The following is a 23,689-nucleotide window of genomic DNA, read 5'->3' on the forward strand; positions in this document are numbered from 1 at the left end:
AAGTATACACATAACAACTTATAGACTATGTATTACTTACTAAGTAAATGTATAAGTTTTAAGTTATTTTGTAATTATTTTGTTGTCTTTTAAACTTTTTTTTATTTTAGATTGATGTTCAAAAATGTTATGTAGTATTATTGACGCATATTAAAATATTACAATAATTTCATTTATAAATAAAATGGTTTGTTTAATTTTTATTTATTTAAAAAATTGATCTTTAGATGAATATTACTATTTTTGAATCAGTTTATTTTATTGATTAGGTACTATTTATTATTCAATTTAATAAGTAGCCAGGTAAGGAATCATAATTATATCAAAAAATAGTATATTTATTTGAGATATAAATAACCATAGGTATTTGCAGAATTGAATTGAAATTTAGGAGAAGTCTACAACTTTTTTGTTGCTTTTCATTAATTTAATTTTGTTACTATAATACTTATACATATAACTATCCCAAAAACACAAGGAAGTTCCGTGGACGTATTCAGTAAATTCTTTCAGGAATTAAAAGAACTTCTTAGGATGAGCCATTCTGAGTCATAGGCTTTAAATGGGGCATTTACAGGCTTTTAATTGTAATTATAAATGTCTGACTCCTGAGGACTTCCTGAAATGACTTGAATAGGAACTACATCATTATTGGGCCAGTAGGCTTCCAAAATAGGTCCAAAAATTTCTATTGTTATAATTTAACTGTATTTCATTTAATTATTTATAATAACTAATTTTAATTAGTACCTATATACCTAAGGTACCTACCTAAGCAAAAAATCAATTTTTAACTATTCAAGTATAATTTATATGTTATTACATACATGTATGATACATATTATATATATATATATATATACATAAGTTATCTTATAATATATAATTATTAATAGACAACTGTTACTTAAATATTAATTAGATGTGCAGTCTGAAGTACCAGAATCTATAATTTTTTAATTGCTTGATCAATCCAAATCTTTTAATTACTTTACTATTATCTGTGCTAAATAGTTTTTAAAATTCTCCAATTTCCACACTTAAAAATAATATTTCATAATACACTTTAAATACATCTAAGTTTACAGCAGTTTATTTCTTATAAAAATTAATGAAAAAATAATTAAATTGATGGCTGTTTAAAGTACAATAATTTTTCATTATACCAGTAGTTGAATGTTTAGGACCAGTTGACAGTGGGTAGTATTTATGTCTATTGTGTATGGCAATGTAATAGTCGATTAATGAGAAAAATTAGTTTCAATTGATGCTATTTGATCGAACAGAGCATATTTTTGTTATTGTATGTATAGGATGTTAGGGTTAGTATAATTTATTTTAGATAGATTAACACGCCTATAATAATACTTTAAATAGTTTGTACAGGCAAAACATGTTTTTTCCCTTTTATGACCAGTAAGTGTAATAGATCTTGTCATCTTGATATTTCATTGCTTAAAAGTTGTATAAGAATATGACGTGTAACATCATTAATCTACTATACATTCTTGATCCTTGCATACATCGATAGTTTCTTTTTCTGAAAATTGATTAAATCTTAGCTAATAATTTGATGAACATATTATTTTGCATGAATACCATTTAGGTATATCATAACTTTTCCCAGCATGCATTTTTTTGTTTCCAAGTTTGAGTATTAGACTTTTTACTTTCTAATTGGTCCCAATAATAAATCAACTTCAGTATGTGTGAAGTTTGAACTTCTCTATTTCAAAATTACATTCTACATATTTAAAAAAATTAAAATGAAATAAATAATTACATATATTATATTAAACAGTTATGTTATTTTCATATTACTTTAGGATTCATTTTAGCCAATATTTGAATAAAATTGATTGAATGGTTAGTTAAAATTTGAAAATTACTAGATAGAAAAAATTATAAAATATTATTTCACGACTGGGAAATTAATTCTTTATCGTTCGCGTATTCGTAGTACCTATTTAAACGCGTGCACCAGATATCGCTTTTGAACGCGAGTCAAATAAGTCGTTTTAAGTAAGAAACTTTGTACATTCAAAAATTCTTTTCATTACTAGTATTAAACTTTATACCACGATAATTAATCCTAGAACATTTCCAGGAATTCAACTATTAGGTACTTTAGTTCTTTAATGTAAAATTATACAATAATGATACATAATATAATATGAGTGTTATATAAATAATACTTATACAAATAGTTATCTAATATCTATTTTTGGAACAATTATGTAAAATCATGGAAGAAATTGAAAAAGTATAGCTTTGTTAAGGGTAACACTAAAAGTAATTAATATACGGAATACAAATTAAACTGCACTTAAGTTTAGTAAAGCTATAGCTTAATACGAAATATTATATTTTAAATAAATATAATGATTTGCTATACCATTTATATTTTGTTTAAATAATAAAATATGATTAACCTAGTACATGTATATATATTTTTGAACTTAATCAAAATTAAAGCAGTATTTGAATAGAGGAAAATCTCAGCAATTATAGTGGAACATAGAAATTACAGTAATTAAAATATTATTATTTAAATAATTAGATAGTTCAATATTATTGTCTTATTGAATCATTGGAATAAAAGCCGGGCAATAAATTTAGAAAAATCTGTCAATATGGATTTCCAATATTTTTGGTCTGATTTCTGGTAGTCATAATTAATTAATAGTTTGTTGTTTATAACAATAGATACCTTAAATTTCTAGATTATACTTAACTTCAAGATGCAAATGTGTTAGATTAACTGATGGACAATGATGGGTTATATAATTTTTTTTTATCATTAAGTTGATGTTGCAAGTATCATTAACCACAACACTTATTATACATATAACATAATAGATACATGTTTAAAAGTGGAATATAAATCTTGAATTTAAAAAAAAAAAAATACAAATTTTACATTTAATGATAAAGTGAAACAAATGATATTTTATTGAAAAGTAACACTACATAATATTAATTATTATTAAATCAATAATAAAAAACATTAAGATTAATAACGATTGAAATTTATATAAGATAAATGTAAATAACATTGTCATAGTTAATATTTACCGAGTAAAACATAATAAAACGCTAAGTAGTAATTACTTAAAACTATTTAAAAAAAAAAAAAAAAATAATATTTAATCGCTAAATACTTTTAAATGATAAATAAAATGAAATTTTAATTTCTTCATGTAAAAACATTATTATAGACAGCAATGAATGATGTATGAATAATATCATAAAAACAAAACTTATTTAAAGGAAGTATAACAATTCGTCCAATCCAACATTGGGAGAATGTCTAAGACTTTGACCAGTGAGGAATGCCAACTTGTGAGCCAGCTGACATGGAGCAGGAACTCGAACAGTACCCTGCAGTTAATGAAAATTAATGAGAAGAGATAATAATAAAAAAAAAAAATTTCTTAACATGGTGTACTAACAGACCAATTGTAGTACATATGGGTCAACTTGAATGTAAGTCTTTGCATTATATCTGGAGGAAGTCTAAGCGTATCTTCAATCACTTGATAATGTGTAGGAGTTACAGTACCCTGTCTTACATGTTGAGAAACTAAAAAGAAATCATACCTAAAAAAATACATAATAATTGAGCATTATATTCCATTAGTGATCACCAAAGTAAAAAAGTAATACATTTCTAACAATAAAGTCACTCATATAGTGGGAATAAAGATATAAATTTTATTTATTTTAAAAATAACCATCTAAAGTTAAAATAAATGATTTATAGCTTACTTGGTTGGGTCCGTTACAACACTATCAATAATTGTACCAGGTCGAGGGTTTACAGGGCCTCTATTACTAGGAGCAAAAAATCTTGCACTAATACGTTTTGTTACAATAACAAAAGCAAAGGGGACAGAACTTGCACCATAAAATTGTTCACATGCAGTCTACCAAAAAAAATTAAGAAATAACTCAAATATTAAAATTAAAAATGACTTAATCAATCTTACTTGCAAAAGTCTAACTTCTGTTTATGGACATGTGATATTTGACCTTCTCCAACACCGTCTCTATATACAATAATAGAGGTAGGTAATGCATCATTTTTAATCCGGTACTTGGACAATGCCTCTGAAATAAAATAAATTTATACATGTACTATATTGTGTTTCTATATTTATAAAACAGTAATAAAAATAAACAACAGTCTTAAACGGACATTAAAATAATACGTGTTGTGATGTAACAATAATTATAACTATCTGAATGATAAATTAATTTCAAATGTTTTATAATAGAAAGACTGATCGCAGATATTCATAAGTCATATTATTCTCTTAATGAAAAGTCTATTGACAGATAAATCCTTCAGATACTACCAGTATTAGAAATAAGTTCATACCTGAAGTAGTAGTAAAGATTATAACAAAAATTTAATAAAAATTAACTATATAAGAGTTTGTTTTATTATAAGCGTTAAATTAAAAAAATCTTCACTTGAAAAATTCATGATTACTTACTACTTATGCCAGTAGCAAAATGAACAGATAGTTCCTCTCCACTTTCATGAGGTTCCACACAACTGAAATAACTTGTATGAGAATCATTCATAGTAGATACTAAAGCTCCAAATGATATATTTTTCCGTTGACTGTCATGACACACATCAAAACCAACAATCATCATACCCTACATAACAATAGATTAAATTATTCAATTAATGTATATACAAAATATATTTAAACAATTACTTTTTTGGGAATAGTAACTAGCCAAGGAGCACCACCGAGCTTACAATTGATTTGAATAGCAATTTTTGTGCAAACTGACATATTATTCTTTTGCACATTTTTCAACAGTACTACCTGTGAGGGTACTGAAAAACAATGTTTACGGGAAATATAAATCATTAAATAAAATCTATAAAAATTAATAAATTGGAATTATACCTGCTCTATCTATACATAACTTTCGTTTAATCATACTATAAATATCACCACGTGCCGATGGAATAACACATAGAATCAATGATGGATTTGAATCATTAATTACTTTTTCTAGTTCATTCAAGAATGTATTTGATCTTCCATCAACCAAGGGACAACTAAAAATTATACTCTTTAGCTTTCAAACAAATTATGCAATTATAAATGTTTACATGACAGGTTTAGGTAGTAGAAACGTCATTCCTTGACCAGCTTTTGCAAGATTTAGAGCAAAAGCTTCAACTTCTCGACAACAGTCCTTAGGAGCTAAAATAACCCAATGTTTTACAGAAGCAGAAGTGAACATAGGTAATGAGCGTAAGTGCTTTGTCCAATCAGCTTCTTCACCACCATTATACCCTTTAGTTCGACTCTGAATTGGTTCTGGTTGTAATGTACGACCAGTAAGTTCAACTAACTTGTTACTTAATGTAAGATTCCATCTTTTTAATTCATTAACAGACTAAATAAAAAAAAAGAAAAATAATAATATAATTTTATTATATACAAGCAGTTTTTAATTAAATAAAAACATTTACGTCAGGTGTCGAAAGAAGACGATTTGCAAAATTTGTTAATCTGTCCATGCGTTCTTTGGGATTCACACGAGTATGTATGGCCATATCTTTCATAAGCGTGAAATTGTTTCTATCATTAAAAATAAGATAGTTAACACAGTGCACAGAATTAAAAACATTTTTAATTAAACTACCTCATCGCATCTGTTATACCAGTCATTATGCATAATTCTGGAACTAGATAAACCAATGTATCTTCAACTCCAAACCTACGTATTGATTTCTTGTTTTTGGAAATCAACATAGGTTGCCTGCCACCACGAATTGTCATGTTCCATTTCTAATACAGTTATCAACATATTAATAATAAATAGCCTAAAATATTACTCATTTAAGATAGTACTTCTTTGTAATATTGTATGTAAGTCATTTTAGTTCCATCTTTTTTACTAAATTCAGAATTAGGATCAGAATTCTCATCTATATCATCAATCCTGTATGTTTCATTGTTGTATTTGGTCATTACTGTAGTACCAACTACGCCACTCTTAAAGTTTATCTAAATAATACATATCAATTAATTAATTATTATTGGTAATTATACTAAAATCCTAAAAAATCAAAATAAATTTACCATCCAATCTTTATTTCGGTTTCTATCAGCAGCACATTGATTTAAAAAATCTAATACTGTCTCTTGGCGCATGACTTTAGTAGATATTTCAGCACATAATAAAATGTTATCTTCATACCTGCCAATCGTTGTTTCATAGCCCGGCCAAAGTTGAAGTTTGTGCTGAGCCATATCAATCTTAAAGCATAGATATTACAAAGAGTCAGATAAGTAATGAATAAAATAATAATAGGATTAAAATTTTACTTTGGCGTCTGGATCATAAAAGTTCCTTCCAATCATTGTTAGTTTAAGATGCCTCAAACAATTACGCAAGAGCAAGTTAAAAACTTGAATATTAGCATAATCCCCAGTTTCTATTATGTTTGTGAATTTTATTGTAATTATTACAATTTGATCATCTGGACGACGTGTAGATGCAAGTTCGAAAGTCTAAACCATAATATTATAATTAATTTTTAACATTCCTTAATGCTGGGTTATACAAAGGCATTCACTAAACATTTAATAAAACAGTAGTGAGCAAATGATTTCTTAATCATAATTTAGTAGCTATTATAATTTTAAACAGGATTTTATAAAATCCTCAGCATAACAAGTTATTATTAAAAAAATAAATATAAATTATCATCGATAAAATGTATGTATTATAAAATATGAAAGAAGTCCTTTATATTATAAAACAACTTACTGGTGGATCAAATCGTGTTCCAGAAAATAACATCGTCCCATCAAATAGATATCCGCCTAAACGTTCTCGATGTTGTGCTAACAACCCTCTTTTAGTACTAATTCTATCTTCTTCGGGATTGAAGTCAACTCGATATTGGTACAAGCACCAGTTTATATACGATGTGATGGGAAAATAATTCGCCAACAGTTTTACTGGTTGTCCAGAAGTTCCTAAAACATAACACAAATTAAAAATATAAATACCATCAATACAGATATTTAATATTGTTTTAAATTTAATTTCATGATTATAGTATTGTTATAATACTAATAATAATTTTAGTATACATATTTATTTGAGGTTCTTGATTGTAATGATGTTTATTATTAGTCAAAGAAGATAATATTGTGTTTTTTAAGTCATAAATTCATTTTTTTTATAGTTCTGCCCTTAGTAGAATATTGATTATAATAAACTTTGATAAGGATCTTTTAAATTTGTAAATTATCTTTATAAAAGATACTATACTAAAGATACATGTTTATATTTTTAGGGTATTTTAAAATAAACAACAGACTAATTTCAATTATACTTTACCCTGTTTTCCTATATCTCCTAATGAAGATTGAGGCCTCGGTGTCCTAAAATGTTCAAGATCGATTTGTCGTCGTCCTCGTACTGCTCCACGTCCCAATGGCACGAGTGTTTCACTTCCTCCTAAGTTTTTATAAACACAAAATTATCTATACAATTTAAAAAGAGAAGTAATTAAATTGACATAATTTATGAAACAACATGTTTGCACTAACTAGATCTGTATTAAAAAAAAACAATTGTTTCTGACGCATAGGATAATGCACCCGTTTTTTGCATTTAGACTGACAGTTAAATTAGGATGTAGACCAACAATTAAGTTATAGGTGTTTGAATTTAACAAGGAATGCGTAAATTGGGACATATTTTTGTTGTTGCCTATGTGCACTCTCCTGTGGGTCGGAGTATAATTAGTGTTGCATAAAAATTAATAATATATGAACTTGAATTCATAAGAAATTTATAAAAGTTGGTTTTGCCAATTTTATTATATCATTATAATACAAATTGAAAATACATTACCTGTACCCAACGTTTTAAGTCCTTCCGTGACTTGTTGCACCTTGAAAAAAAATTGTACATAAATGTCAGTATAAATAGTATGAAATTGGAAATAGATTCTTACTTCTTCCATTGGGTCATTTTTAGTAGCAGTAGTATCAGGAGTAATCCCAGATCTTGGTCCAAGTGGCCTTGGGGCCCTTTGTTGAGATGCAGCACCAGGTGGTCTTGGTGGCATTAAACGGGGCGGACGTTGCATACCTACACCCGTAGTAGTTGGTGCTGGTAATGGTTGTGAGGATTGCGTTGGCTGCAACATGGTTGGTCTAGGTCCTCTTATTCCTTGAGGAAGTGAACTCGTTAAACCTGATATACCGGGTTGATTTGTTGGTATTTGAGGACGTCCACGAGCTTTTCCCCTTGAAGGTCTTATGGGATCCATTTAGAATAGTTTTACTAAAACCAAAGTTTTAATTTAAATGCAAGAATAGAATAAAATACAAAATGTATTTGACATTTTGTTTTAACAAATAAAATACTTTCATTCCATTAATAACTTATCAACTTTGGTTGCCTTGAACAATGTGATGCATTTATAACAAATCAATTTGTATTTCATATAATATGATTTAGTACTGTTAACTAAAATAAATTATTTTCAAGGGCTAAGAATTATTAAAAAATATTTATCTTTTTAAATTCTTAAGATCTCTTATGAAGCACTGTCAAACAGTTGACTGATCAATTTAAAATATGACAGTCCAAGTAAGCGAGTTTAATATGTGGAAAAAAATATAATAGAGGGTTATTTATATATTAAAAGAATAAATAAATATTAAATATTTTAGTGATGGAGAAGATAATTCCAATATAAAATTATGGAAATTAATGATAAGTGATATTAAATAAAATTATTGAAAGAGAAATTGAAGTTGGAATTTCAAATTACAAATGTTATTGATTTATTGTTAATATAAGTTTGGGACTCAGAGATTTGTGCATTACATGCATAGGCGGACATTTGATTGAATTTTCGGGGGGGGGGGGGAGAGAGGCTATAATAATCTAATGCAAAGGAATTGTGAACCCCCTTTATATATACACAAATTTAACATATTACTTTAGATTGTTGGGGGCAAACCCCACCCACATGTCCACCTATGAATGTATGTATTCGCTAAATGACTTAAAAATTGATAGATCAGTTACAAATTTTCAATTAAATACTTAAATAAATTCAAAATTTTGTTTTGCAAATAACTGCACATTAAGAGTTAAATATCATGTAATTGTTAAAATAAACTACTTCTAAAAAGCCTAATGATATTGGTAAATAAAATAAAAAATGTATTTATAGTTGTATTCAATGGATGGTGCCAATTAAAGTCAGATTATAAATGGTTTAAAATGTTTAAAAAAAACATAATAATTTAATATTTAAATATTTAAGTAACAGTAATCCTACAATTGTAGTACTTAATAAAAAGTAATTTATTAATTATAATTATAAAACTAAAATATAAATTAATGTGCATATTTCAGCAGTTTAAAGCACATTAACTGTGATTACTCATAATGACATAGCCAATTTCATAATATTGTTGCTTTTTCAAAAGCAATTGAAAATTATTAATACAATCACAAGATACAAACATTTATCTTATAATTCATTTATTTCATTATATCAAAATATATCACACAAAACAATAAAAAAAGGTATAATGTATAATTAATAATTATAATATATAATCTTTTATATTCAACAAGGCTAGGATAGGATTTGTATGCAAAAAAAAATTGTAAAAAATGCATTTAATTTACCAAAATATGCAAAAATATACATTTAAATTTTATAAGATAAACACAAAAATAATATTTATTTATTGAAATACATCAGTGATTGGCTGTTTGTTTTAACATAATATTATGATTGAGAAATAAGTTATAATTCACATTCAATAGTGGAAATACGCGTTACATGCTACGACCACAATTTTTTATAAATTTTTGAATATAAATGATCGGCGATTGGATTGTAATATTGATATTGACCTACATGATTTCATTAATTGTGTTTATCTTTCTCTGTCAAACTATTTAATCTTCCATGACATACCTATTGTATTATAGAATTGTATTTATAAAAATAAAATTTGTTTGACAAAAAAAAAAAACCAAGTTTTATACTTTAATCAGCAGTGATTGAATTAAATAAATTTTATTCAATATAATATGCAAAACAAAAACACCACCATTTATCTCATCATGAGGTTGATTCATGGACATTACTGACAAAATCAATAATCAGAAGTCACAAAAAAAAAACATGCTGTTGCATATAAATCCTAGCCCTGTTCATCAATTTTATATCGAATTTTAATTCTTAATTTAGAATTAAATACACATATATAATATATATTATTTATGCAAAATATGTTCAACACAATTCATTGTTTTTAATTTTATTTAATTTATAATTTATAAACAATAATCCCAGACATAAGAACATATTGATTCCATACTTGGTTCTTTACTATGAGTTTTGGATAAACCTATAGTACAATATCAAATGTTCCAAAAAATATATGTACTGAAGTAAGTATTGTTTTATTTTATAGATTCTGAGTGAAGCAATGAATGTATTGATTTCACAATGTTTTTTTCTAAATGTTAACAATAGTAAATTGGATCTAGTCCAGTTTCTAATAAGTAGTTCATTATCCAATTGAAAAATATCAAAATATAGTCACAATTTTTTTTTCATAAGCGTTTTAATTTAGAATTTTGACAAAAAAATTAAAATTTGAAAATTACAAAATTATTTTGTAGTTTGGAATTCATATAATTTTAACTGTTTATACCGACCTACAATTTGAAAATTTAATACAAGATAATTGACAGATATTGTTTTAAAAAGAATCAATGCATGCACATTACATCAAAATTATATTTTTTTAGTACACCTTATGGCAAGGCAGTAATTGAAAAAAAATATTTCGGGAGAGGGGGTCCGACATTTTTTAAATATAAATGATGAAAATTTTTAGTCAATTAAATATATTTCTACTTTTAAAAATTTCGGGGGAAGGGCGGGGGTGTCCGGACCCCCCTCATATATAGCCTTGCCTTGTAGAATTCAAAGTTTTGTCATATTTATCGATCTTAATTTATGTAATTATTTTTATTATTTCTTACACTTTAATCCAGCACCTACAATAACAACATTAAAATAATAACACAAGAAAACTGTATATTATAGAATTATACCAGCAGTTAGTAAAAATCAATATAATGTGGGTATTCCCGAATCTTGTAATTTAAATTATAGATACGAGTAACAAGCATTGGTGTAACTTGTACATACCTCTATATACTTCTATTAGTTGCGTTGCACAAATGAACAAATGAGGGTCGATATTTTAAAACGTATTTCCCATGTTAATTGAATTTAATAATCAGTTGTAGTAGTATAACATACTATTTCCATGTCTAATATTAGGTCGAAACGAACTATTTAACAAATTACATCAAAACGTTATATTTACCGCGGTGAATAGGTGTTTCAATTGAAGTTGCTTTTTATGATTAAGATAATGATTAAGTTCTTATATTCCTAATTAAGAGGCCGCTACACTAGCATTTGTTTACTCTGTTTATCTCCCACATAATATAGGAACTAATATACTCCGTATTTCCACGATTACGACTCTCTGGTTCAGCCTAGGGAAAAAGCATCTATTATATATTTTATAAAGAAGGGTATTTCCTATGCATTGACCGGATAGATTTTTAATATTTACAATTTTGAATAAATTATTTATGGTTAAAAATAATTGAAATTATTTTAAAATAAAACATACTTATATTTATAAAAAATGTAAATATTAAAAATCTATCCGGTCAATGTATAGGAAATACCCTTCTTTATAAAATATATAATAGGTGCTTTTGCCCTAAACTGAACCAGAGAATCATAATCGTTTGTTCCTATATTAATATTCCAATATATTCCTATATATTTGTTCCTATATTAATGTGGGAGATAGACAGAGAAAACAAATGCCAATTGCTATATTATAGGTTTATGTTAGGTATTTAAATTACTGAAGTTTATTATGTTGTTAATTGTTATAATATATACTTTATTTTTACTTGTTTTTTAAGTTACATTCAGTGGCGGAAATAAGTGGGGCTTTGGGGGCTTAGCCCCCCCGAAATTACTCAAAGCCCCCTCAAAAATTATATTATGTTTATTAATCTTAATAACATTTTTTTACCTAATAATTAGACATTTTTTCCTTACATCAATAAGACAATTTTTTTTATTAATTAGCAAATTAAACAGTATTTGGCATTATACGATGGTTAAGTATTTCCAAATTTTTCTAAAATGTTTCAAGTAGCTATTACTCTTCCAGTAAGTACAGCAACCTGTGAGAGATCATTTTCTACTATACGACGTATTAAAACATGGTTACGTACTTGTGTGAATCAAGATAGATTTAGTAATATAAGTATTTTGAATATAGAAAATGACATTGGTATCAATAATGAAGACATTTTAAATATTTTTGAAAAAACTGAAAGACGTATAAAGTTACATTAAAATATACACCTACCTATTTATTTATAAATTATGTTCAATTGTGTTACTTATTTAACTACAAATTATTATTATTTTTTTTTAATGAAATAAATCGGTTTATTTATAAAATTATAAATTTGTATTACTATAATATTAATACTTATGTTATATATGTGTTGTATATATGATACTTAACTGCTTAAGTCAGAATTGAAGAAATACAGGTATCCTTAAAAATATGTACTAATGTACATTGTACTAACATATTATAATTTAAAAAAAAATTTCTTGGAGCTTGAGCCCACCCCCCATAAATATTTTTACTATTTACGTCACTGGTTACATTCTAAGCTCAATAAATTACAAAAGATTCATTTTACGAGTAAACAAAACACGTTAAAGTATTTTTTCATTTGTTTTTATATTACAACGAGTTATTAATATGTTACAAATAAGTTAAGTTCCTAGTTAATACGTTTGAGACTAAAGGGATTTTAGATGCGGTCTATGTTTTAATATTAAGTCATGGTACTATTTATACCAGGTGGCTACATAATACGTTGGAGACAAGCCTCGCGTTTAATGCGGTGTACAATTATTAAATAAACACCAATTATTTATTGTATGGACGAGTTATTTTCTGACATTTTCTTTAGTTGTTTACAAGCGATTGGGTATCAGATTTATTTGTTTCTTGTTTTGTCAAATTCTCTTTATGTATATCTAAAAATAAATATCCAATTCTAAAACCCAATAACAATTATTTACGGCCATTTTCAATAATTCCAATAAACAAAAGGAAATCCAAAATTTTATATTGTCGCATTCATTATAAATACGCGTAGGAATAATAAAAACAACATAATATTATACTTGTCATAGCATTAGAAAATAAAATAACCGAAAGAATTGTTGGTATTGAGATATTTTCAATATAATTTACATTGTAATTTAAAATAAATAATGTATTGACATTCTAAAGCGGTTTTTGTACATACTGTTCTAGAGGCGATGCTCGTATAAAACCTAACAATAAACATAGTACCGTATAATTTACGAGTATAACATAACAATAGCCACCGTTAAATCATCTCGAACGCAAAAACAGAATAAAAATAACCAGTTTCCTATGTGTAAATAACTTTAATGAAATGTAATAATTATGTGTTGTCGTATTATGTTATTAAATCAATATAAAATATTATATTCTTGGAAATAATATGACGTTGTGATGAATTATAGAAAGCAAAACGAACTCTATCTAGAAAACAGACCAAAACGTACTATTTATTGAAAATAGAGCGTTATATGAATTAAATAAGTGTATTTTTAGGAATATTATACATTTCCACGAGTTTCTAGTAATTCGGAATAGAAAATCTTGATTTCTGAAAAAAGTGTAAAATGGAAATGGTACTTTTTAAATGACGCCTCACAAATATAAATTGATAATTTTCAAATGCACGTTGTACGGCGGAGGATGGTAACTGGGAACGATAAAATTATTTCCGTGGTAGGTACTGTGCAAAATGCATAGAACTTATATAGTACGAGAATAAAAATGAAATACTAAAATTTTGTAAACGGGAAAGTAAATGAGAAATAAAAAGAATTTTAAATATTTTTTATTTTTTATGAAATAATATGCGTTAATTCTAAAAAATTTACTATTTGCCAAATATGCTTTTACACCCAAAATATGCAGTAACATGCACTATTAAACTTAATATTGTTAAACGGATTTGTATCGCAGTTAGCATGTTTTACTAGGTTGAAAGAAAAACGTGCAATTACATGAACGTACATTATTTCTGTACGTCATTGAAAATATTACATCATTTTATAATTTAATTGGTGTATATTTAAGAAGAATCAAAAATCAAGAAATTCATCATCATTATGGATCTTGAATACAGAAAGAATTAGTAAATTTAATTTAAAAATATTAATTTATAAATAAAAATAAAATAATTAACAAAAGTAATAAATTAACATATTAGAGTAAGATACTATTATACTATATATTATTATCTCGATACTACACTACTAGATGCATATTATTAAGAATAATTAACATTAATAATAACATAACTAAAACTACTAATACAAGAATAGGTAGTTTAAGTTCAAAAATAGTTTTTAAATTAGTATAACTTGAAAAACTTAAAACTTTTTAAATTTTCACAAGTTGAAGTTAATTTTAGTTAAAACATTAATTTATAGAAAATAAGAGTCTTACCATCTGAAAGTATGATTTTACAATTTTGTTGAAATTAATATTTATTTATAATAAATAAATTGTTTTCATAAAATTATTTATAGTTTATGTATATAATAAAATGTATTCATTAATTTTATTAAGATGACCTACATAAAATATTTAAAAATAAAAATAATTTTTGAGTATTTATTTGTCACTTTTAATTAATTATATAATATCAAATATTTTATTATTAAAGTTTATTTAAAAAACTTTATACCAACAACTTATTTTAGTGTGTTAATATTATTAATTTTTTTTTTAATTGATTACATTTAGAAGGTTTGACACCAGTAGATCCAAAAAATATTTAGTTCCATCGTTTGACACCTTAAGAACATACCTTAGGCATGCAACTTTTCTACATTTTAAGATACCTCAGTTAATTTTTGTCCTAAGCCGCTAAATTATAAAAAGTCATATCAGAAACACTAAATAAATCTGTAAGTTCCTAATATCATTATTATAATTAACAGGTAACTTCTTTGTCATGTTACACACATATTCTTATGACCAGTAATACAAATAATACTTCACTAAAATCTAATACATGTTAGGTGGCCAATTACTAATAAATATTTAACATTAAAGTTGGTATATTTCTATGTAATTTTCGTGAAATAAATAACCTCTAATAATTAATATGTTCAGTTAAGATGATATAGTCTGATGAAGTCTTGTCGACGCAGTGGCAGAGCCAGTGGGTAAGCACGGACCTACACATTTTTTTCCGGAAATAAATGTTTTATATCCTATTGAAAGCGTCGTCTATATATAATATAAAATAATATTTGTTTAAACAAATTAACAATGATAGCAATTTTTATGTCAAATAACTATAATAATCATAAAATATGTAGGTATGCTATGTTAAACTAATATCAACTTTAGGTCCTACCCAGAAAAAATTGTCTAGCTACGCAACGCCACTGCATCGATGACTATCAAAAAATTTCGCTTTTCGTTAAAAAAAAAAAATTAAATAAGTACTCGATGGAGCCACAGAAACACAGCTTTGGTCAGGTTAATTGTTTATTAACGTCAAACACACAGTAAGCGGAAAAAATGTGAAACACGCTCGCGGATTAATTGAAAAAAAAAAAAAATGTAAAACCACGTTTTCATCAAACGTGTTTTTTGAACGTCCCCTACCTACCCTAACACTTTTACAAACGGACGGTAAAACCAAACGATGTAAGACTAACCGGTGCCTATTAGTTATTACATAAATAAAACAATCATACCTGAATTTTTCCGTGTCAAATTGAAGTAAAACAACAGCGTTTGGTTAAAATCGAATAAAATTTTAAAAAAAAACTCACGCACGTGCGGGAGCGTGGTGAGAGCTTTCGAGTCAAAGTGAACCGTTAAGGTTATCCAAAAATGTCGGACACGGACCGAGGAGACAGCAGTCACGAAAGCGAGAGTGCGCGTGTGTCGTACCGGTTGTGGCAGACGGGCAGTGGTGGCAATTGGCGAGCGGCAAAGTCGTACACAGAACCGGCAGACCTGCATAAGCGTGTGCAGACGGACGCCGAATTTAGGGCGGCCAAAGACGAGAACGAACAAACGGAATGACTTTGATAACGCGTGTGTGTGTAAGTGCATGAACGTGCCTGTCAGTACACGCGCGGGCTTTCTGTTGGCCTGCCCGTGCGCACATGGAATAGCGTAGTGAGCCGATCGTTCTACCATCGCAATAATTGTTGTACCCGTGTATAATAATAATAATAATAATAATCGTCACCGATTTTCTGTATCCTAATAATTAGTAATTACACGATATTACCCAACAACAGACACGCGATAATATATAGATGGTATCAATCTTGATAATATATAAAATGTATACGTAACAAGACTATTTAATATGTCTGTGTCTTTCTATCTTTTTCTATCCCTACACATGTCTAGAGCAGTAGAGTCTAGATATCATTGTATATTAAATAATTATTTACTTTTATCAAATACTATATACGATAAATAGTATTTGCTTTTACTCGCAGATGTATGGCATAATAATTGATAATCCATAACTGTGCTGTTGTTACTTGTTATGCTTGTTAGTGATATTCAATCTATGGAATTGTGCCATTACGGAATATACTCACTCACTGTACAGTCTATGAATATAATGAACGAGTTAGGACATAGTGTGTACAGTGCCATGATGCATTGACATCAGTGCACTCTAATAGTGTGTATCCCGTTAAACCCTCTATAAAAAATGTATGACTATTATAGTTACTTAAACATTTGTCATGTAAAGTTCAACGCATTTAATCTTGGATTATTATTATTATTTTTTTTTTTTTTACTGATAACATGGTATGTGTCATGTGTGTACTATATAATAATAGTATGATATACTATAATCAATGGTATGTATCTTGGTCCGTGATTTAAATCATGCAATTATTTGAATTATTGTATTTACAATCTCAGACTGTTCCACTGTGGTGTTTGCCTACTACGAACATTAATTAATAATTATTATAGGGCTCAGATTTTGTTGTAAAATAAATCATTAATAAAGCATTTATTTAATTTATACCTAAAACATAAAAATTAAATTAAAGGTATATATTAAAAAAAACGAATTTACGATCATCGGATCGTGTATATATTTGGTCAAGTTATTTTCGCTAATACTTATCCTATTGGGTGCTAATATATTTTTGTATATTGAAAGTGATCTAACTAATGGAATTTTTGTATCCAATTTAAATTTGAAATAAAATTGTCTAAAACATTATTTATATTAACTGATGTACAATTACCGAATAACTATTTGAACTTTGAACATGCTATAAAAATACTATATAAATGCTATATTTACAACAATAATATAATATGACAAATAATTTCACTTTCCTTTAGTCGTAGAAAGACTGTAATTAGATACGGTGATTTTGATAAATACTACAATTTTTCCGATAATTTCGATAGTGTTATTTTATCAGTTACCCATTTAATACGATTATTTTTGGCAATAATAATAATACAGTAGAAAATACAATAAAATTAAAGAAATAATTTTCATGAAAATTATCTAAAAAGTAAAAAAAAGTACTAAATGGGCAAAAAAAATACATTTAATGGTGAACAAGCATAAAAAATCAAAACGTTGAACGTATTTTATACAAAAATTAGGTATTTTTATATCTCATTCCCCGTCAAAGAAGCATTATTTGCTACAAAATCCGAGCTCTACCTAATATTTGTAAACGATCACGAACTGTGCAGTGTGCATATAAAAGTGGTACTATGTGGTAGTGATCTTGTTTTCATATGTATAGGCATTGTAAGCATTATGTATAGCATTAGAAATCAGTGGCGTATTTTACTGATACTGAGTATTATAATGAGGGATGACGTATCTATATTATTCTATATTACAGAAGTCAGAAGTATAGAATATAATTATTGAAAAAGCTACACTTTATTATAATATTGAATATTGATGTATTAAGCATTTAGGAATATTATGGATGATGCCCGTAGTCTATATACTACTAACTGCTAAATATGTATATGATTGAAAACAATTCGTGTCGTAAATCATAAAATATCGTTAATCGTCATTATTGTTAATAACTATCCGGCTATTATCATATTTTTAATAATAAGCGTTTGGTTGCTATTTTAAAAGATATTATTGGAGGGCGAGGTTATGTATGTATAATTGGCATTATAAACAATAAATGCCAGTAATAAAATAGAGTACAAATAATAATCAAACTAAAATACGAGTTATTTTTATAATTTATTATTGCATTATTTTATTTTTAAACCAGCATAATGATTCACTATATACCCATTATACTCGCACACTCGCGCTAGCGTCAGTGCAAAACTTCTGTCTTTAGGCAAACTAGGTAGCTGCTAACAGTATATAGTGCACATAAACATTTATATATTTATCAATACTATATATTGTATTCTTATCGTTTTCTCCGTTTTACAAAAAATAATTATTGATAATAAATCTTCAAAATAAAATATTACAGTTTTATAATATAAAATATGACAATGTGTACTTACTGATAATGACTATTATTATATTATAAATCTTATAATTTTTTACCTAACCCTCCCGCCGAGGAATTTATATGTTCGCCAACGTATATCTCCCCTTGACAAAATCCTAAATACGCCACTGTTGGAAATACATTTATGGTGCTCTGATATCCTATACGGCTATACTAATGATATAATAATACATTATAGCATTGATTGAGCTTACTACATAGTCAATTATCAATAATAATAGCACATAGGTATACTGCGACGTATAAGTATTAAAACAACGATCACTGTATATTAAAATAATAATATACATAGTAAGGGTACTGCGACGTAGAAATTAGCATTTAACACACAAGGGGAGGAAGGTACTATCGTACCTGGACGGCAACGCATTAGGCTTAAAAACAATGAACAACAATAATAGTCACACCACCTAAACTGCGAAATGAGCAAACATCACTCCCGTATGAACTATGATTATAACTATTTATAACCGCAGCATATTGTAGGCGTATGACGATACGTATAATGACGATGATTAGAGTAGCGTTTCTGGAAAACTCGGACGCGGCGTTGCGGTTGACACACCGCCACACACCCGTGCGTGGGCAGAGCGTCATACGGACGTTATACACTTATATTAGGATACGATAATCGCACGTGTATGAAATCCTGAAATGCGTAATAACGTGATAATGCCACTGACACAATGACGCATATGGTAGACCAGAACTAGAAGCGATATGAGAAGTAGGACGGGGGAAACGTACTAATAAGAGGTTAGGGGCAGTGGTGGATCTAAAAACAATGGCCCGGTCGGACATTTAAAATTATAGGGCTAGCGCCTCCACTTCATTATTTAATTAATCCCCCCCCGCCAAATAAATTGTTGATATATTACTTCCAACTCGGTACTCGTCGTTTTTCCCGAAAGAACTTTTTCTTGATTGGTATTTTATCTGAAAATCCGAAAACCCGAAACCTTTTTTTCCGAACGACTTTTTCCCGAGGGTTATTGTTCCCGAAATAAAAATTTTGTTCATTAATTCTAATGAAGTCAAACTAAAAACAAAATATACATGGGTCGATAGTCGTCGTCGACGATGAGAATTATCAGTTTTGGTATTTTTAGCTCACTGCTATAATATCATGATATTCTTCAGTATTATATAATACATTTTAATAATATGGTTTATTGTAGCACAACTATTGTATATTTTAATATCTATTTATTTATTTATGAAATCTAATGTTAACCCTAATATTTTCGCCAAGGGCCCCACATGGCCGGGGCCGGGTCGGACATGTCCGGGTTGCCCGGGTGTTAGATCCGCCACTGGTTAGGGGGCCCTGGAGACTATAGAGAGGACTCTGGCAGACATGAATTTACCAGAGTTAGCACAAGCACCTTAACGCCAGTCTACATCAGAATATTGTCATTTGGACTTGTCTAATTTTCTATAAACAATTAAACCCTGTGCGTTGAGAAAACGCAAGTCGTCCGCACGGCCAAGTGAAGTATTGAAGTCGCTCCGCGTCCGCGGTTTCGAGGTCTAATTTCTCCCAAGTGGACTTGTCGTATGCCGTCGTAAACCACCGCGCGCTATTGCAAGGCAGTGGCTACTGTTTACACAAGTCACGACGACGGTCGACGATTACTACGTTTATATGCAGCAGTTAATGCGTGTTATCTCGATGCGTATCGCATTAGGGAGCGGGTTTATATTAGTGGCGTAACAAAAAAATTTGGGCCCCCGCAAAAATAAAAAATGGGCCACTAAAATATTGTTTAGGTAGGTATAATAGTTTAAAAACATTAATCTAATATAGGTAAATCACTTATTCTAATTAAATGATATAATATTTTATTATGATATAATAACAATTAACAATATTTATTTAATGTACACAATTATTACTTAATGTATAAATAACTAAATTTTACTGAATTATTTTATTTAAATCTCTGCGATCTTCTAGCATGTTTTGGGGCAAACTTACAATCAACTAACATGTTTATATCTAAGCTGCGCATAGATTAACACTAATTTAATTTGAAAAAAGCAATTATTCAATTTTTTTCACGGGAATTAAATTTACTTTAACTAAAGGCTTCAAATTACCGTGAGCCTCCGCAACACGGGGTCTGCGCCCTGTGGGCCCTCATTCCTCAATTACGCCATTGGTTTATAATGTTTATATGTAAAATATCAAGATAAGATATCGAATAAAATTAAAAGTTAATGTGAATGTTTCCTAGTTCATGATTCATACTTTGGATTCCATGACCAAAATAATTATAATTTGACATTTTAAAATTCCCGCTAAATTATTAATTCGCATTAAAGCGTTTACATGCATTTTTTAATCTCGGAGTAAGAGTTAATTCGATTCGTTAAATCAAATTAAATAATAAATGCGCATCAGTTAAATGTGTTTATAATTTTATATGCATGCACCTAACTCTCGGACTAACTCAATATTGTGCATTAAATGCTGCATATAAACGTGGTATAAATGTGAGCCGATCATACGACGATGGGAGTTATCGTTTTTTGACAAGATGACAAATAGAATCTAAATGAATAAGTTGGTATTGAAAGAGATGTTGAAATAAAATCAAAACAATAGTGATTCGTATTTGAATATTAATTTATAACTTCACAACAAGAGAAATAGTCAATGATGGTATTAAGTTAAATAAGCTCTGCTTATAATAAGTAAGACGGTGTATGTGTATCTGTTGCAATGAACTGGCTGTTGAATGGAGGCAGACTCGCTTTAGACTCAAAATGGGGACTGTACTTATAATATTAACCTTTTGACTGGTTGCTCCATTATAAGTTATTATTGTATATTTTTGTGTCATGAAAACATGTTATTTGATACAGATATAACTAATAAATATATATATATATATATATATATTATATATATATGTATAATTATTAATAGTGGTGTTCAGTTTTATATAATATTTAAGTTCAGTGGTACAAGTATTTATTGTTTATTAATATGTTGGTCTTTGGGATGTTATGTAGGCTAGATATGTTAAGTAATGTAATAGATTTTGACTTATGAAACTATTGTTTATAAATACAGACAAATGACAATACAGTTGTTAAGTATTGGAAATGTAATAGTTGACAATATTATGATGATATTAAATTATGAAGCCGAGTGGCATAATAATGCCATTATCATTATATAGTTGTTTACTGAATTAAATTAGAAGCATTTTATATGTTAAGAGGATGCTTCACCTTATCCGCTTGTGTTATCACCGTCTTACTAATATACAATATAGTAAATTTGTGTTCAGTAGAATTTATTATATGTTGCTAACTTTTTTAATATTAGAGTCAATTTACCTATTATAAAACTTAAAGGCAGGTAAGAATATAATCTACCTTGAGCAATCCATAGGATTTTGATAATATTATAATTTTAAAGTTAGTTAAGAGTTAAGACTTATGATTGTTATGAGTTGGGAACAGATTTATATTCTCTTAAAATTCTTTAATATAATGTTTTTATGTCATTTAAAATAGATAATATATTCTCTAATATTATTTTAAAATACTAAATAGGTATATGGTATTCATATTTTATGTCCTTAAAAATACAAAACATTATTTTAATATTCTGTAAAAAAATAAAATATATATTCAGTTTAATTTAATTTAATTAACTTGGTTTACAATAACATTTTAAATAATTTATTTTATTTTGCTTATAATCACTACATAATGGCAATAGATTTGAATATTTTACTGTAGAATTTTTTAGAAAGTTTAAATTGTAACAGGGTTTGGACTTAGAGAGTGCATTACACAAAATATATAATTTTATATTGGAATACCTAAATATTTAGCCTCCAAAATATGGATTGAATTCAAAAGCAATTTCATTTATTATATTTATGTTTATAAATGTTTTACTTTTGGGATAAACAATTTAATTATCACTTTCATAATTTTAGTATTCAATGTAAAGAACACGGAGCAGTGGTGTGTTTACAGGGTAGGCTGACTAGGCCCGTGTCTACCCAATTTTTATTTGACTGTTTAGTTTTTTTTTTTTATCAAAAATAAAAATGTTATTATTAATATTTATTATTGAATATTATTATCATACCTATATCCCATATGGCCACATGATAGGACAAATCTTCCCTATTAGTTATAAATATACTTACATGCTTCAGAACAAAATTGGCCTACCCAATTATTTTGTGCTAGACACACTACTGACATGGTGGGAGGTGTTGTAAGGGGACCAACAATATTTCATTCATATAAAATAAAAGTAAAACTTATTACATTATGTACCTAATTGATATACTTTGTATTATGTTTATATTTACTTAAAACAATAATACTGAATGTATAAATGAATATTTTGTACCTAACAACCAAATTTATAATAGTTTACCAAGTAAGTTTGAATTTCAGATATTTTTTATTTTGTGATATAATTAGTATTACAGGAATGATATTATGTTTAGTACTTATTACCATTAACAAATTAAAAAATTCTTTAGAAAGGGTTCTTAAGTACTTTTCGGGCTAGTTTTAATGATTCTATGAATAAAAGTATAACAAATTACCGCAAATTTATATAATAATAAAATTGAGCGGGTACCTCCTAAATCAATTTATTTCTATAATTTTTTTTATATAATGATTTGTAGATTGGGATTCAGTGCGTCTTTTATTGATCATTAATCATAACATTAATTTTGTTATGTTAGTACCAATGATGTATGTTTCAATTGAACTAAAAAGATTAGTTTTTGTTTTAGCATAATTGTTTAATTTTTCAACTACAGAGATACATTTTTTTGGTCCATTAATCATTAAGCAGTTTATAAAACCATTTTGGCTGGTCTCAGAAGTAATGATGGCACAAACATTGTGTTATTAATAAAT

General features: G+C 27.5%; 1 pseudogene; it reads right to left on the reverse strand.

Annotated features, from left to right (window-relative positions):
- Window positions 1-3,199: 3,199 nt before the first annotated feature.
- LOC113559462 lies at window positions 3,200-16,128 on the reverse strand (annotated as a pseudogene).
- Window positions 16,129-23,689: the final 7,561 nt, after the last annotated feature.

The sequence above is a fragment of the Rhopalosiphum maidis genome, chromosome 3, assembly GCF_003676215.2.
Source record: "Rhopalosiphum maidis isolate BTI-1 chromosome 3, ASM367621v3, whole genome shotgun sequence".
Classification (NCBI taxonomy): domain Eukaryota; kingdom Metazoa; phylum Arthropoda; class Insecta; order Hemiptera; family Aphididae; genus Rhopalosiphum; species Rhopalosiphum maidis.